At 39.7% G+C, this 17334-nt stretch overlaps 1 pseudogene; it reads right to left on the minus strand.

Annotated features, from left to right (window-relative positions):
• Positions 1 to 2892: 2892 nt before the first annotated feature.
• Positions 2893 to 17334, minus strand: part of LOC111971244 (vitellogenin-like) — a 28140-nt pseudogene continuing 13698 nt past the window's right edge.

Below are 17334 nucleotides of genomic sequence, written 5' to 3' on the forward strand. Positions count from 1 at the left end.
ACAACCAATTTGAAAGAGCTTAAAGCATTTAAAAAATAATAATGGGCAAATGTTGCACGATCCAGGTGTGTATAGCTGTTAGAGACTTACCTAGAAAGACTCAAAGCTGTAATCGCTGCCAAAGGTGCTTCTACAAAGTATTGACTTAGGGGTGCAAATACTTATGCAAAGTAGATATTTAATTTTCAATACATTTTCCCAAAATTCTAAAAACATGTTTTTACTTTGTCATTATAGGGTATTGTGTGTAGATGAGTGAGAATAAAAAAAATATTTCATTCATTTTTAATTCAGACACAACAAAATGTGGAAAAGTCAAGGGGTATGCGTACTTTCTGAAGGCCATTGTATCTGCCGATATTTGTATTTATAGCTAGAATTTTTTGCTTAATTTTAAAACAGCCCTCCATAGATACTCAGAAAGCTGATTTCAAATTTGAGGAAAGAACATTCATGTAATGTTGAGGAAAACTTGATTGAGGAATCAGGCAGAACTCCTTTATAAGAGTTTATTCAAGCAATTGCAGGGAAGTTCACACTCAGGATGAAACTGGAGAGGACTTAAAAATATACAGAACCACACAGTCATTTATATACTTATACAAAGAACTGCTTACCCCTCCAAAGGGGCAGGCAAGCTTACATGAGAGATAAGGAGAATTTGGCTCCACTCCCATTATTCAAACAAGAACAGGTTCTAACCATTTCTCACAGCTTATGTGTCTAAGATGAGATCTTTAGAGCCTAAACAGACAGAACAAGAATTTAGCCTGGTTGGACCTTTTAGTGCGCTAAAGATAAAGAGCCAATAACAAATAACTAATTTGTGCAGCATATGAAGAGTGTACTAGACAGCAGTGGACAAATAACAGTAAATAGTACATATAGTAATATTCAACTCAAGCATTTACATAGCATGTAACAAAACCATTTTACCCCATCAATTGCCCCTTTTTATGCTTTGGTGTTCCATAAGCATAACCAACCTCTGTACAGCACTTCGAGATATTAGCTGATGTACGAAGGGCTATATAAAATAAACTTGATTTGATTTGATATACCTGATACACTGTCAGATAGGGTTTTAGACATTTAATTGAGCATTCTAAATGGAGAGTTACATAGAAAACAGTTCTATGGCAATAAGCACTATCACCACCTAATGGGCAGTCTCCTTACTCATTAAAGGGACACACCTCCGCCAAAGCGGAGACATCATGTAGTTCTTCTTGAGTGATTAATACAAACTGTAGTGGAGGAACGATTTTATGCTAAATTACTTAAAGCAAGTGAACAGGAAGAGCACAAACAGTATATCTTGCAAAATCATAATTCCTATATATTACATGCTCCCCCTTAGCCACCAAACAAATTCCATCCCCATTCTAGTCGCCTAGCGACTACCAGCTGTTTCGTTGGGATAGAGAAGTTGAATGAGGGCAGGTAAAAACTTACTATATTCAATACTTCCAAATGTACTTGTTGTACTCATCTTGAAAATTATTGTAGCCTTATGCCAGGCAGTATACGCAGAATCAGATTGGTATTTACTATACCTAGAGTAATGATCAGTGGTTATATACTGAACAAAAATATAAATGCAACATGCAACAATTTCAAAGATTTTACTGAGTTACATTAGGCCCTAATCTATGGATTTCACATAACTGGGAATACACATATGGATTTGTTAGTCACAGATACCTTAAAAAAAGAAATTAGGGGCATGGATGAGAAAACCAGTCAGTATCTGGAGTGACCACCATTTCCCTCATGCAGCGAGACACACCGTCCTTCGCATAGAGTTGATCAGGCTGACCGTGGCCTGTGAAATGTTGTCCCACTCCTCTTCAATGGCTGTGCGAAGTTGCTGAATATTGTCTGGAACTAGAATTCGCTGTCATACACGTCAATCCAGAGCATCCCAAACATGCTCAATGGGTGACATAGTCTGGTGAGTATGCAGGCCATAGAATAACTGGAACATTTTCAGTTTCCAGGAATTGTATACAGACCCTTGCGACATGCTGAAACATGAGGTGATGGCGGCGGATAAATGGCACGACAATGGGCCTCAGGATCTCATCACGGTATCTCTGTGCATTCAAATTGCCATCGACATAATGCATTAGCGGTACAGGATGACGCCGGTAGACATGTTCATGGCTCCTAAGCAACTTTGCATTATTTTGTTTTTTGTGTGTGTTATTTATCACATTATTAGGCCAGAACGTCCTTTGCACTATTACATACAGCCGTAAATAACTTTTGGATAATGAGCTGTGGTAACTCACCAGCATTTCGACAAGAAATACGACTATCCTGAATTAGACCCTGTGTCCCAAGCTCATCATTAAGCTCGGGGCTCTGGGTCTAAAAACCCACCTAATGCAACTGGGTCCTGGACTTCCTGATGGGCCACCCCCAAGTGGTGAAGGTAGGCAACAACACCTCCACTACGCTGATCCTCAACACAAGGGCCCCACAAGTGTACGTGCTCAGCCCGATCGTGGCCACGCACGTTTCCAACACAATCAGTACATTTGCAGACGACACAGCAGTGGTAGGCCTGATTACCAATGACGACAAGAAAGCCTACATGAAGGAGGTGAGGGCCCTGGAGGAGTGGTGCCTGGCCCCTAAGATCCTCACAAAGTTTTACAGATGCACCGTTGAGAACATCCTGTGGTGCTGTTTCACCGCCAGGTATGGTAACTGCACCATCCGCAACTGCAGGGCTCTCCAGAGGGTGGTGCAGTTCTATTTCATCTTCTATCTCAAGGCCATCAGACTGTTAAATAGTCACCACTAGCCGGCCTCGGACCTGTACCCTGCCCAGAACTTTAGTCACTGTCACTAGCCAGCTACAACCTGGTTACTTTGCCATGCACCTTAGAGGTTGCTGCCCTATGTACATAGTCATGGAAAACTGGTCACTTCAATAATGTTTACATACTGTTTTAAAAAATTCATATGTACAGTTGAAGTCGGAAGTTTACATACACTTAGGTTGGAGTCATTGAAACTCGTTTTTCCACCACTCCACAAATTTCTTGTTAACAATTAACAAACTATAGTTTTGGCAAGTCAGTTAGGACATCTACTTTGTGCATGACACAAGTAATTTTTCAAATAATTGTTTACAGATTGATTATTTCAATTATAATTCACTGCATCACAATTCCAATGGGTTAGAAGCTTACATACACTAAGTTGACTGTGCCTTTATCAGACCAAAATTCCAGAAAATGATGTCATGGCTTTAGAAGCTTCTGATAGGTTAATTGACATAAATTGAGTCAATTGGAGGTGTACCTGTGGATGTATTTCAAGGCCTACCTTCAAACTAAGTGCCTCTTTGCTTGACATCATGGGAAATCAAAAGAAATTAGCCAAGACCTCAGAAAACAAATTGTAGACCTCCACAAGTCTGGTTCATCCTTGGGAGCGATTTCCAAACACCTGAAGGTACCACGTTCATCTGTACAAACAATAGTACGCAAGTATAAACACCATGGGACCACCCAGCCGTCATACTGCTCAGGAAGGAGACGCGTTCTGTTTCCTAGAGATGAACGTACTTTGGTGCAAAAAGTTCAAATCAATCCCAGAACAACAGCAAAGGACCTTGTGAAGATGCTGGAGAAAACAGGTACAAAAGTATCTATATTCACAGTAAAACGAGTCCTATATCGACATAACCTGAAAGGCCGCTCAGCAAGGAAGAAGCCACTTCTCCAAAACTGCCATAAAAAAGCCAGACTACGGTTTGCAACTGCACATGGGGACAAAGATCGTACTTTTTAGAGAAATGTCCTCTGGTCTGATGAAACAAAAATATAACTGTTTTGCCATAATGACCATCGATATGTTTGGAGGAAAAAGGGGGAGACTTGCAAGCCGAAGAACACCATGCCAATCTTGAAGCACGGGGGTGGCAGCATCATGTTGTGGGGGTGCTTTGCTGCAGGAGGGACTTGTGCACTTCACAAAATAGATGGCATCATGAGGCAGGAAAATGATGTGGATATATTGAAGCAACATCTCAGGACATCTGTCAGGAAGTTAAAGCTTGGTCGTAAATGGGTCTTCCAAATGGACAATGACCCCAGGCATACTTCCAAAGTTGTGGCAAAATGGCTCTAGAACAACAAAGTCAAGGTATTGGAGTGGCCATCACAAAGCCCTGACCTCAATCCTATAGAACATTTGTGGGCAGAATTGAAAAAGCGTGTGCGAGCAAGGAGGCCTAAACATTTGACCCAAGTTAACCAGTTTGTGGTAGCGTTGACTTTATACTGATTGAGTGTATCTAAACTTCTGACCCAGTGGGAATGTGATGAAAGAAATAAAAGCTGAACTAAATCATTCTCTACTATTATTCTGACATTTCACATTCTTAAAATAAAGTGGTGATCCTAACTGACCTAAGACAACCTAACTGACCTAAGGAAATTTTTATTAGGATTAAATGTCAGGAATTGTGAAAAACTGAGTTTAAACGTATTTGGCGAAGGTGTATGTAAACTTCTGACTTCAACTGTATATTCACTACTGTTCAAAAGTTTGGGGTCACTTAGAAATGTTCTTTAAAAAAAAAAGAAAAGCATATTTCTTGTCCATTACAATAATATCAAATTGATCAGAAATACAGTGTAGACATTGTTAATGTTGTAAATGACTATTGTAGCTGGTTAAACGGCTGATAAAAAAAAATAAAATAAAAATGAATATCTACATAGGCGTAGATATTCCATGAAAGGCCAGCATCCTGAAGTCGCCTCTTCACTGATGACGTTGAGACTGGTGTTTTGAGACTGGTATTTCTGATCAATTTGATGTTATTTTAATGGACAAAAATTATTTTCTTTCAACAACAAGGACATTTCTAAGTGACCCCAAACTTTTGAACGGTAGTGTATATACATTACCAGTCAAAAGTTTGGACACACCTACTCATTCAAAAGTTTTTCTTTATTTTGACTTTTTTCTACATTGTAGAATAATAGTGAAGACATCAAAACTATTAAATAACACATATGAAATCATGTAGTAACCAAAGAAGTGTTAAACAAATCAAAATATATTACATATTTGAGATTCTTCAAAGTAGCCACCCTTTGCCTTGATGACAGCTTTGCACACTCTTAGCAATATATATATTTGTGTGTATGTATGTGTGTGTGTGTAAATAAGTCCAGTGGAAGAACGCGTGAGTTTAAACTTATAATCACCATCCATGTGTTCTTATCAAAGTAAACCTCCTGGAGACCATCGCTAGGGGCATAGAGAGACAGGCCCTGAGATTTCTGTCTGATCTGGATGGAACCTACAAGCAAGAAGAGGACAATCATTGTGCGTTTTTGTGAAGTGAATTGAAAAACTTCCAACACTAATTTAATGTGAAAATAGATGGTTTTGATTGTATTAGACATAATAAGAAACCTGTGGCGTGCTGGTATGGGAGGTTGTTGATGGGAACTTCCATTCCATTGACATTCACCAATTCGTCATTGTCCTTGGGGTACATGTCAGTATCACTGGAATAATTGTAATCAATTGTAAAAAGGAATACAATTCCAAATGAAGCTCAGAAAATGTACAATGCATCTCAACTGTCTGCCAAAGATGAGTCAGCGTTTCAAAATGCACTGCTATGGCTTAGCATTTTTTTATGCTCCACAGTATTTCGGGCAATTGTAAACAAAAAGAACACTGTATATTTGCTGTACTCACATGTCAGAGATTTTCACATTGATGTGGTTTTGTTCATGAAGGTTATCCTTCTTCAGCAGAACCATGAATTTCAGCTCTGTGGTGCAATCCTGAGCCAAAACTTGGTAGCAAGAGAGGGGCATCTCGTTTTTGTACCTCCTGTTGTTGAATGTGGTCAGTGTGCCTCTGACCATGCAGCATTCAGCTGGAGTCAAGAAAATTAAGAATCACAACACCATTCATTACAGAGTTTGCACATTTMTTTTTGTAACAATTATATTTGTCTCTTCTCACCTGCGCTGGCTTTGGAAAACATGTAGTAGATCTGGTCAGTGACATTCAGCTCTTTAGCGGTAGCGCCAATGGGCAGAGCAATGGGGAGAGCCATGGCCTGTTCGCACACTGTCTTCTGCAATAATTGTATATTTATATCAGAGACCGAAGAGAAAAGAATGAACTTCAGTAAAAAAAAAAAGTAGGCCTAAGACTACTGACCTTCGGTGTTTTCAGAATGACAATCAGAGTTCTCTCGGAGGCAACAGCCACAGTCAATTTGATTTGCTTAACACTGTTCTTGGCGCTTGCCTGGCTCATTCCTGCATAGAGAAGCACTAGGGAGGTACTCAACCAACCTGAAACATTTCAAATGCATTTTCATTTATTGTATTGACTTGCAATATAAATAGTTAGTTGAGCACTATTTCATACAGTTTAGTAAATGCCAGCGCAAAGTAAAGCCTTGAATTGTGTCTTTATAATGAAGTGAGTAACTGTATGTCGTTGTGTAGTGCTTCAGGCCATGGGGAAGTTTGTCCCATGTCAGCTTCACACGGAATGCAGGGTCTGGTCCCACAAGACCAGTCTCGAATGTGATTTCAGTCTCAAATTCCTTGCACTCTACACCCCAGGCAAACTTAGCCTGAGACAGAAAAAAAATATGTGTTTATTTTTTTTATGACCTCAATCAGTATAGACTGAAGCAATGTGACATTACAGTACAGTGGCATTGGAGACATGGCCTTTAGTCTTACCATAACTTTGTGGTTGCTCGGAAGAACACTGTCAGCACAAATTCTCCAGTTGTCATTTGGAGCAAGGTTAGACAGGATGATTTGCAGTCTAAAAGTAGCTTTGTCCAAGTAAGCAGCAATCTGGTATCCCTGCACGTCATTGTCAGCTCTTACTGCACGGATGTGGATGGTCACGGCTGGGGCAACAGCATTGCCAGTGTATTTTGCCTGAAAAGACACAGTTCATTATTGTACTCACTCCCATTGTCAGCAATGGAGAGTAATTATACACAGCCCCAGTTGTGATATAGAAGTTTTACCCATTTGTAGATTCTGCTGGAGGTTCTTACTTTAGAGATTGGATGCTGCAAGCAAAATAAGTATACCAACTCAGGTTTAATATCATCAAGCATCAATAATAGCTGCACATATTGTATGTGCACTATATAAACATTACCTGGTGGACGTGGTTCTTGACAAACTTCATGTCAATTACTTCCTCCTGTAATAGGAAGAGCAGTGAAAATAGAGTCATTTAGGTTAACTGCTTGAAAGTTCTGCCTCACCCTTCAGATGCGGGAGCTGGAAGAGCTGTACTTGGAGGTACAGGACATAGAGGAGCTGGAGATGAGGAGATGGATTTGGAGGGAAACGGATGGAATGACAACTGCTGGAGCGAGGGCTGCTAGAACTGGGGGAAGATCTGCTACCATTCTTCTCTTCAGACCAAGAACCAGGATTTTATTGAGCTTCACCAGGACAGTTTTTCTGTCTGGAGCTTCTTTCTCTTCAGTCATGGTGTTGGCTTTGATTATCTTTACTGTGGCCTTGGGTCCCAATTTGTACTTCAATCTCCACTCACTCAATGACTGGACCAGAAGCTGCCCGCAAAGAAATATAGATACAATTGCTTCTCTAAGATAATTTAAATTTTTTCTTATTGTATTGATAGTTGTGTATTGGATGTAAATCATGAATATATCTTGCCTGGTGACACATCAACAAGGACTGAGTGTTTCCCAATCCATGCATAGAGAGGACAGTTTCTGATGAAAGCAGCGCTCTGACATGCTGACCAGACCGGACACGTCGCGTGCACGAGCGTCGCAAAATAAATGTAGAAATCCATGTTATTCAATTATTGCACCCACACTGCTTGCGCGCCAACGAGCGTCTGCGATGCCAAGGAACTCCTTTCTATTTCTGACGCAGATCGCGCTGAAAGTCCTGCCTCTCCCATCTCCTCATTGGTTTATAGAAGCAGGTACCCACGCGCCATCTCCTCATTGGTTATACCCACGTGGGTGATTGAAAGACTAAATGTTTTGCCGGTTGTCGTGGTAAAAGTGTAGATACCAATCACCATATAATTTCAAAGATGAAAAAGCCTGGAAGGAGGAGATGACTAGAAATTATTCGGTTGGCCGTTTTATGTGTGGATTAATTGTCGGAGTAGAAGACCTTGTGCATTTCAGGTAAAATAACAACTCAATGTTTATATCCCAGGACAAATAAGCTAGCCACAGCAAGCTAGCTAAATAGGACAAATTAGCTAGCAAGTGCAAGCTAACTTGCTAAATTGCCATACATGTTTAATGCTTTTCGACCTGTCCCCAAATTAATGTCATTGGTTCAGAGTTTGTTTTGATATTTTAACCTGCGTGTCGTGATCGTGTTTGGTGTAGGGGGACAAAATAAATGTATGCACAATAGCGCACGATGGCACACGCGTGCAGCCGGTTTGGGTTCCGTGTGAGATTCAATCTCAGCACATGCCTTGATTCCGAAGAATTTGGATTTCGCACACATTCATTCTTGGGCATGAAGTTGAAAGGTATATCATTGTAAGTGATTTCAGATGACCTTGACTGAAAATGACAAAACGGGAAAGAGATTAGAGGTCATAACTACAAGAAGAAATGGCTGCTGAAAAGTAGTGTCAAAATAGAATATTCATCTTCCCAAACTACCAATCATAGAAGATGCAATTTTAGATGTGAATATCTCCTTTGACAGCTGTGATACATATTTGGTGGCAGGAATCATTAACCTTTTGTCAATAGGGGGAGCTGTTAGCACTATTTTTTTTTTTACATTTCCAAATTAAACTGCCTCGTACTCAATTCTTGGCTCGTACAATATGCATATTATTATTACTATTGGATAGAAACAATCTCTAGTTTCTAAAACCGTTTGAATTATGTCTGTGGGTGAACCAGAACTCTTTCTACAGCGAAAATCATGACAGGACATGCGAAAGGTCTGAAAAATAGTCTCTGATCTCGGATCAGTTTAAAACTCTGTGTGTGCCCTATGGATCGAAATGAACTGCACCGCCTTCCCCTGGATGTCAGTAACCAATGAGAAGTGGAATGGTGTCTCTACGTGTTTCTCAGAGTTTATAAAAGGCAATGGAGTGAGATGTCCCTTCTTTTCGACGCTCGCCAAGGCGCAAGAGAGGACATCAGAATGGCATGCTCAAAAGCTCTCGTTATTGACCAAAGATATATCCGTCTGTGATTTAATTCGATATAGGTGTTAGAAACATCATAACGAAGTTATTTGAAACCGATTTATATCAGTTTATGCGAGTATATTGCTATTTTCGGAATTTCCTTAGTATTGCGTTTGAGGATTTGGACATGTGTGTGCCGTGTAGCTATCGTTAGCTGCTAGTTCCGAAGTTGAAGAGGTCGTTTTAGAACAAAGCAACGATTATTTTGGACAAAGGACACATTGCCCAAGATACTGATGGAAGCTCGTCCAAAAGTAAGAGCTATTTATGATTTTATTCCGTATTTATGTGGAAAAATGTAAACGCAGTTGTCGGCCATTTTTTGKGGCACTAGTCTGGCTGTAACTCARAATGTATGTCTAGTAAGGTAAATTTTAAAAATCTAAATCAGCGGTTGCATTAATAACCAATGCATCTTTCATTAGCTGTCCAACCTGTATTTTTTTAGTCAATCTAATCGATAAATAATCGTAAACTTAGGTGCCTTTCCAAGATGGCGCMGYCCAGAATGCATGCCATGTTTTGACAGATTACATTGCATAACCACGATTTGTGATGCTAAATATGCACWTTTTCGAACAAACTCTATATGCATTGTGTAATATGATGWTACAGGACTGTCATCTGAAGAATTCTGAGAAGGTTAGTGAAAAAATMTATATATTTTGGTGGCGATAACGTTATCGCCCCTTTTGCCTTGATTCAATGCTGGGGTAATGTTAGCTCATGTGGTATGCTAATATAACGATATATTGTGTTTTCGCTGTAAAACACTAAGAAAATCTGAAATATTGTCTGGATTCACAAGATCTGTGTCTTTCAATTGCTGTATGCTGTGTATTTTTCAGAAATGTTTTAGGATGAGTATTTTGATAATTGACGTCGGTCTCTGTAATTATTCCGGCTGCTTCCAACGCTATTTCAGATTGCAGCTGCAATGTAGAACTGTGATTTATACCTGAAATATGCACATTTTTCAAAAAAAACATATGCTATACCATAAATATGTTATCAGACTGTCATCTTATGAAGTTGTTTCTTGGTTAGTGGCTATATATATCTTTATTTAGTCGAATTAGTGATAGCTACTGATGGAGTAAAAAAAGTGGTGTCTTTTGCTAACGTGGTTAGCTAATAGATTTACATATTGTGTCTTCCCTGTAAAACATTTTAAAAATCAGAAATGATGGCTGGATTCACAAGATCTGTATCTTTCATCTGGTGTCTTGGACTTGTGATTTAATGATATTTAGATGCTAGTATTTACTTGTGACGCTATGCTAGGCTATGCTAGTCAGCTTTTTTACTGTGGGGGGTGCTCCCGGATCCGGGATGAGTACCAAGTAAAAGTTAATGTGATTTTTACAGCTTAAATGTATGCAGTCAATAGAACCATGGAATTTGTAATGCTAGTAAATCCATTTTACTACCTGTTCTAGAAAAAGCTACATACCGCACAGATGCAATGAGATCGATGGTCTGAACAGAAATGAAATGTTCCGTATTGACTGACCTTCATGTCTTAAAGTAATGATGGACAATCGTTTCTCTTTGCTTATTTGAGCTGTTCTTGCCATAATATGGACTTGGTCTTTTACCAAATAGGGCTATCTTCATTATACCAACCGCACCTTGTCACAACACAACTGATTGGCTCAAATGTATTAAGAAGGAAAGAAATTCCACGAATTAACAAGGCACACCTGTTAATTGACATGCATTCCAGGTGACTACCTATTGGAGCTTGTTGAGAGAATATCAAGATTGTGCAAAGCTGTCATCAAGGCACAGGGTTGCTACTTTGAAGAATCTCAAATATAAAATATATTTTGATTTGTTTAACACTTTTTGGGTGATTCCATATGTGTTATTTCATAGTTTTTATGTCTTCACTATTATTCTACAGTGTAGAAAATAGTAAAAATAAAGAAAAACCCTTGAATGAGTAAGTGTGCCCAAACTTTTGACTGGTATTGTATGCACCTTGGTGTAAACTTGGTCTGCAGTTGAATGTTTGTCTTTTAAAAAWATATATTTAACCTTTATTTAACTAGGAGAGTCAGTTAAGAACAAATTCCTATTTACAAATACGGCCTACCCCGGACAAACCCGGTGGACGCTGGGCCAATTGTATGCCGCCCTATGGGACTCCCAATCACGGCCGGATGTGATGCAGCCTGGTCTTCATGAGCTGGGAGACATGGTGGCTTGGACTGTGAAAATGGGAATGGAGAAACATAGCCAATGTGACTATGAAACCCAAGATGAATTAAAACAGCATTACTGCTTCATTACATTCTTGTTGGTGAGCACATACCATTGACAGTTGCAACGGCTTCTGCAGCAGTATAGAAGCTGAGCTCCATGGGCACACCAACAGCGGTGGGGAAGATGCAATGCACCTCGGCAGCCGGCAGGGGCTTAATATAATAAAAAGCAGCTCCAGACAGCAGTGCTCTCATGGACAACTGTTCCTCTGCCTGAACAGCAGGTCCAGTTGCAAGCTGTAGAGAAACAAACATTGGCCATCTACCTAGCTATGATGACATAAGACCACTGTGAAAGTCAACTGTGGAAGAGGTTTAAGAATTTCCAGCTTTCCTGATCATAAAGTAGTATAAAGGAGTATAATACATACATGAATTACCTGTTCGATGATGGCCTTGTTGATGTTGCCTAAGGCAATTTCCTGTCTAAAGAACTTCACATACACAGAGACCAAGGGCTCGGTTGAAGGCATGGACCTCCAGTCAGACAGCTGTGGATAGATTAGTAGAGCAAAGCTGACTGATAAACGTCATCAACTTCATTTAAAAAACCTAATCATTGATTCTTTGGAGATACATTTGGGAGATTATTAAGTGATCTTTGGTACTTACATCCTTAATGACACGCTTCATCTTGGTGATCCTGTCAAGACTTTTTAGGAGCCTTGGGAATTTTCATAAGATCCTCCTGGATTCCCTCGGTTCTCACTCCAATCTGAGAAAGATCGTTAAAAGAGGGTTTTGGAACCTCTGAATTGTAATCATTTTAAATGGTTTTGAATAACAGTTTTTACCTCCAGAACATCAGCAGCTGCTCCAGCAAAGTAGGTGTGGGCTTTAGCCACAATGGCTCTCGGAAAAACGGTGGCAGCATCATTGATGTAGAAAGCACTGGGAGCAGCACCCATCATCAGGGGAGCTTAAAACTTCTTATGGCTGCAATCCCGGTAACGGGATCGATATGACAATAGCCAGTGAAAGTGCAGGGCGCCAAATTCAAACAAATCTCATAATTAAAATTCCTCAAACATACATGTGTCTTATACCATTTTAAAGGTAATCTTGTTGTTAATCCCTCCAAAGTGTTCGATTTCAAATAGGATTTTCAGCGAAAGCACCACAAACGATTATGTTAGGTCACCGCCAAATCACAGACAAACACATTCATTTTTCCAGCCAAAGATAGGAGTCACAAAAAGCACAAATAGAGATAAAATGAATCACTAACCTTTGATGATCTTCATCAGATGACACTCATAGGACTTCATGTTACACAATACATGTATGTTTTGTTTGATAAAGTTCATATTTATATAAAAAAAATCTGAGTTTACATTGGCGTGTTACGTTCACTAGTTCCAAAAACATCCAGTGATTTTGCATATACACATGGAATTATAGATATACCTCTCCTAAATGCAACCGCTGTGTCAGATTTCAAAAAAACTTTACGGAAAAAGCAAACCATGCAATAATCTGAGACGGCGCTCAGAACAATAGTCAAATTAGCCGCCATGTTGGAGTCAACAGAAACCAGAAATTACATGATAAATATTCCCTTACCTTTGATGATCTTCATCAAAATGCACTCCCAGGAATCCTAGTTCCACAATAAATGCTTGATTTGTTCGATAATGTCCGTTATTTATGTCCAATTAGCTACTTTTGTTAGCGCGTTTGGTAAACAATTCCAAAGTCACGAAGCGCGTTCCCTAAAAGCTGACGAAATGTACAAAAGTTCCGTAACAGTCAGTAGAAACATGTCAAACGATGTATTGAATCAATCTTTAGAACGTTGTTAACATAAATCTTGAATAACGTTCCAACCGGAGAATTACATTGACTTCAGATGAGCGATGGAACAGAGCTCCCTCTCATGTGAACACGCATGGTCAAAGAATGGTCAGGTCATGGCAGACCTGACTAATTCTCCTCTCATTCGGCCCACTTCACAGTATAGGTATCAGACAAAGTTCTACAGACTGTTGACATCTAGTGGAAGCCGTAGGAAGTGCAAACTCATTCATATCTCACTGTGATTTCAATGGGATCTTGGTTGAAAATCGACCAGCCTCAGAATTTCCACTTCCTGTTTGGATGTTTTCTCAGGTTTTTGCCTGCCATATGAGTTCTGTTATACTCACAGACATAATTCAAACCGTTTTAGAAACGTCAGAGTGTTTTCTATACTAATAATAATATGCATATATTAGCAACTATGACTGAGGAGCAAGCCGTTTATTCTGGGCACCTCTGTGCACCTTTCATCCAAGCTACTCAATACTGCCCCTGCAGCCACAAGAAGTTAACTTTTTAGGGATAGGGGGCAGCATTTTCACTTTTGGTTGAATTTGTGCCCAAATTGAACGGCCTCCTACTCTATCCCAGATGATAATATATACATATTATTATTACTATTGGATAGAAAACACTCTGAAGTTTCTAAAACTATTTGAATTACGTCTGTGAGTATAACAGAACTCATATGGCAGGCACACTTCCAAACAGGAAGTGCAAATTCTGAAAAGGGTCGATGTGAAAGTCATCGCCTATTCAAATCCCTGTAATTTATGGATCTGTTTGCACTTCATACGCCTTCCACTAGATGTCAACAGTCAGTAGAACGTGGAATGAAGCCTCTAGTGTGATGTGGGGCRGGATGGYAGCTATTTGAGTCACTGGTCTGGCAGATTGCCAGTTCCTGGTCACGCACACTAGACATMGGATGRCAATGTGTGCCATTACTTTTACAGACATGAAGAAATGCTCCGGTTGGGATGTTATTGGATATATATGATAACAACATCCTGAAGATTGATTCTCAACTAAGTTTGACCAGTTTATTCGACTTGTAATATAACTTTTTGAAGTTTTCMTCCGACGTTTGCWTTCACTTGCGCAAGTGTTTGGAKACGTGTACTACACATGCTAGCTAAAGTTGCTAATTCGACATAAGTAATGGACATTATCGAACAAAACAACGATTTATTGTGGAACTAGGATTCCTGGCACTGCATTCTGATGAAACATCATCAAAGGTAATGGAATATTTATGATGTAATTTCGTATTTCTGTTGACTCCAACATGGCGGAGAAATGTTGTTTCTATCTGAGCGCCGTCTCAGATTATTGCATGGTGTGCTTTTTACTAAAGTTTTTTTTAAATCTGACACAGCGGTTGCATTAAGAACCAGTGTATCTTTAATTATATGTAAAACATGTATCTTTCATCAAAGTTTATGATGAGTTTCTGTTATTTGACATAGCTCTCTGTAATTACTCTGGATATTTTGGAGGCATTTCTGAACATGGCGCCAATGTAAACCGAGATTTGTGGATATAAATATGCACATTATCAAACAAAACATAAATGTATTGTGTAACATGATGTCATATGAGTGTCATCTGATGAAGATGTTCAAAGGTTAGTGATTCATTTTATCTCTATTTCTGGGTTTTGTGAAAGCTATGGGAAAAATGGCTGTGTGTTTTTTGGATATGGTGGTGAGCTAACATAAATATATGTTGTGTTTTCGCTGTAAAACATTTTAAAAATCGGACACGATGGGTAGATTAACAAGATGTTTATCTTTCATTTGCTGTATTGGACTTGTTAATGTGTGATATTTAATTTGCTGATATTTCATTTCATTTGCTGTATTGGACTTGTTAATGTGTGATATTTCTAAAAAATATTTTTTAATTTCACGCGCTGCCTTTTCAGAGGAATGTTGGGGGGGGGGTTCCGCTAGCGGAACGCGTGTCCTAGAAAGGTTTTAAGAAAGAAAACAATCATTATGCCAACATATGAGAGAGAAACCATTAAGATTGTAGGAGTTCAGTTCATGAGGCCTTTACAATGATAATAATCCAGGTGGGTGACTTTGCTGAAACAGAAGCTCAGTCAAATTTTGGGCTCAGGATCTTGAATGCAACATTGCGAGCAGCAGCACTAAAATGGGAAAATAGAATGCAATTAGATTCAAATGCAGATGCAAATCTAGACGACATGTTTTGAGAAATTGAAGAGTGCTCTTACACTGAGGTAAAGCCAGGGGCGGTGCACTTGGTCATGGCCTTCATGAGAGAGTCGACAAAGCTAGCGACCTGCAGATTGGCATCCTTTGCTACAGCATCAGCAAGAGTAGTTGCCAGACCCACGGGAAGCTTTGTTTCGAAAAGCACAAAGGTGGCGATCATACGGAGCTCTGGGTGAAGAGCCTTGTCCATGAACTGCACAGCGACATCCTGGATCTAAAACACCGGATGATAAAAAGGTAAGTGGATTGTTCAAATGTCATAAGATGTGATGGTGTTAACTGAGAGAGAGGAGCAATACTCACCATTCCGGGCTCCTCCTTGGTAATGTTCCTCAGAGCCAAGATGGCATCACCCTGAATTCTCAGTGGCAGAGTAGCAGCAGCAGCAGTTCCAAATCTGGGCAGGAGCTTCATGGTGGGCTTAAGGCTAGCAGGATGTCCAGCATTGTCAAGAACTTTCAGAAACATTGCGATTTCCTCAAAGTTACCCTTAGCGATAGCCTCAACAGAAAGATAATGGATGAGCTGTAGAGGTTAAAAGACCCATGAAGAGTTTCATTCTCATCCAGTAAGTAATAACTGAATGTGATTATGAAAAACATATTTTACTTTCACAAAGTCAGCATGGCAGGTGGGATATGTAGCACAGTACTTGGAAATCATGGTACCATAAACAAGCATGGCGACCTCACGCATAAGTGGGTTTGCCTGAATCTTGTGGTTGAAAACCAGGGTCTGGTGGTGCAAAAAAAGATTGTTTTCAGTCATATTAACCAGGATTCAAAAAATGTAGTTTAAACCTAATCGTAAGGTGTACCTACATCAAAAAGCTTGATGGCCTCCACATCAGCTGTAACCATGTGCACAGTGGCCACCAGAGCTGGAGCAGCTTCAGCATTAGTAATTTGACCCCCCACTAACTTCTCCTTGATGAATTTCAGAGTAACTGGAGTTCCAATTGCAGGGATTGCATCCAGGATCCAGTATATGAAAAAGTGGAAGGTTCACTTTAGTACTGTGCCTGTCTTTTTTGATGATATTTGTTTCCCAAAGATGATTTGAAAAGTACCTGAAAGCTGGCTTGGCCTTGAACTGATGCCAGATGGCCCGAATGGTTTCAAAGCTGGCCATACGCATGAGCTGGACAAGCTGAATAAACTTCAGTGGGGCATCGTCATGGACCTCAGCCACATTGTTTTCAACCAGATGGTTCAGAATCTCCATAATCTGACGAGAGAAGGAATTCATATTTTGAAAAGTTATCAGGAGCATAATTCAAGAAAACACTACGGACAATGTCCTGTGACTCAAGAGGAAGGTACTACTTGTCACTGTACCTGATAATGTGCGTTGCTGAGCCTAAGGAGCGGAATCAGTGTCGGAGAATCTCAGTGGCAAACTCATACTGAATGGATCCATGGTGAAGATATTCTGCTTTGAAGGGCTTAACTGGGATCTTCTCAATCTTAACAAAAACCAAGGTTTGTCTGTAAATGGGCAATTTAAGCTAATTAACAATTTTAGATGCTGTATACCTTGCATTACACCTTAAAATGTACTTTTCAAATCAGTCAACATACTTTGCTTCCATCTGGGCAGCGCCATTCATCTCATTAAAAGTGAGAACTGATGGAGCTCTGTAACAGTCGCTTCCAGGATCATGGCACCAGTGGCAAAGTTGTAGATGGCAGCTCCCCTCTGGTTCTTTCCTCTCTGGGTAGATAAAACATATTGTTAGTGATATTGCCTAGGCTAGAATATCTGTTGTTTAGTGATGTCCACCAAAG

Source organism: Salvelinus sp. IW2-2015, linkage group LG13, assembly GCF_002910315.2.
Source record: "Salvelinus sp. IW2-2015 linkage group LG13, ASM291031v2, whole genome shotgun sequence".
NCBI lineage: Eukaryota > Metazoa > Chordata > Actinopteri > Salmoniformes > Salmonidae > Salvelinus > Salvelinus sp. IW2-2015.